The following is a 1,824-nucleotide window of genomic DNA, read 5'->3' on the forward strand; positions in this document are numbered from 1 at the left end:
TTTTTTTTGTCCCTCCCCTTCTCTACTCCCCCAGACCATTTTTTATTCCCATCAGGAACAAAGCTTATTTATTTATTTATTTTTAGGGCCACTTTATTTACTTTTGCTTTTTTTTTTTCCTTCTGATTTTTGAATAACCACAAAAATAGAATGGGAGGCAGTGGGGAGAAGGAGGAATGGTTCAGATACATACAGAAATAATAGCTTTTCAAACTTTAAAAGGCAGGTTGACTTAGACTTATTGCTCACACAGATAAGGAACACTTTGAATGTCAGTTTTAACATGAAGGTAGATCTTTATATGAAATTTAGTTTTTTACCAAGTCCTAAAAAAGTTAATTGTATAAAAGTTGCATAGTCTATATTCACACCATTTAATTGCTTTCATCTGAGGAAACATGCATTGCACATACACCTTATGCTCTGCCATGTAGGAGAACCCAGGCCTTTTTCCTGTCATTTCCATTGAATGTAAGTCTACAGCAAGCTTTTCACAAAAGCACATACTTTGCATGATTTATTGCCCCAGTACATAATGATTGGTTGCTTTTTAAAATTTGATAAATGGTTCATAACTTGTAGGTCCACAAAAGAATTCCTTGCTGCAGAATAGAATGGAATTTTTCAGGAATGTCTCCCTTATATAGTAATCAAGTTCCCTTTTTTTTTTTAAATATCTTACGGGAAGGAAAAAAAAAAATATCAAATTGCAAGTAACCTCCTAAAAATAAGTTAGACTTAAAACAACCCATGCCACACAGTGGCAAGCATTTTCAGCATGATTCAATGCTACACCCACAGCTCCACATTTTCTTCTTCTGTTCCCCTTGTATCACAGCCTGCTTCCACCCAAACCTCTCAACTCTTTAAAACCACTAAGATTCAAACATACATCTTAATTTACTCTCGCTTTATTTTTGGCAAATCTTCACTTATTTCAGGTCTCACTTGTTCCCTTTTAGCCTTTCTACCTACTAACACCTGCAGCAAATGCACACCTACTACATTCCTCGAGTATCCAGATTCGTATTGCTCACTAGCTTAAGTTCCTACCTACCAGCCCCATGTCAGGAATTACTGCACTGTGGCTACTGAAGAACATTTATCCATTCGGTGAAAGTAATCAAAAGAGCTGGAATGCCTGAAACATTAAGTGTTCAACTTAAGTCATATAAAGCTAGAAACACAGATACTAACACAAGGTAACTTTCAAGTACACAATGTATCTATAATCACACTCAAAACAGATTAGTGACATGATTCAAGAATCAATAGTCTACAAAACTCAGCATAACACGATACAGAAAACATTCTAAATAAGTTGTTCTGTGAACCACCCAACCAATAAATATTGGCTTCCTCCAAGCTGCCTTTGGCCTTTTTAACTCCCTTCACTTCAGGAACTCCAGCTTCCCAGCCTCACCCGAGGTCTCCCACGGTACTACGAAAGCGGCAGCGTATGCTGCATTATTTTGAAAACTCTACCTAGGGCTGAGGTATGCTGGCTGTTGCCAAAATTTGTGATGCAAAATAAAACAGCCCGAGTTTTCTTCTGTGTCTCTTTCCTCTACCCTGCTGACACAGGCAAAAAAAAAATGGGTACATGGTAGTCACATAAGCTACGTGTCCCTAGGATGCCAAGCTTCACATGGAAAAGCTTACAGAGGGAATGTAAATAATAAACGTACAGCTAAGAAACAGCAGTAGCTAATGCAATTCTGTGCTTTCTTTCCTTCTACATTACCTTTGAACAGAACTCTAACTTGTAGCCATCCCTATTTCTGCCCATACCACCAGCACCATCCTTGGTTCCACTGCTACCAC

Source organism: Eurypyga helias, unplaced genomic scaffold (genome assembly GCF_000690775.1).
Source record: "Eurypyga helias isolate BGI_N326 unplaced genomic scaffold, ASM69077v1 scaffold16836, whole genome shotgun sequence".
Taxonomy (NCBI): Eukaryota; Metazoa; Chordata; class Aves; order Eurypygiformes; family Eurypygidae; genus Eurypyga; species Eurypyga helias.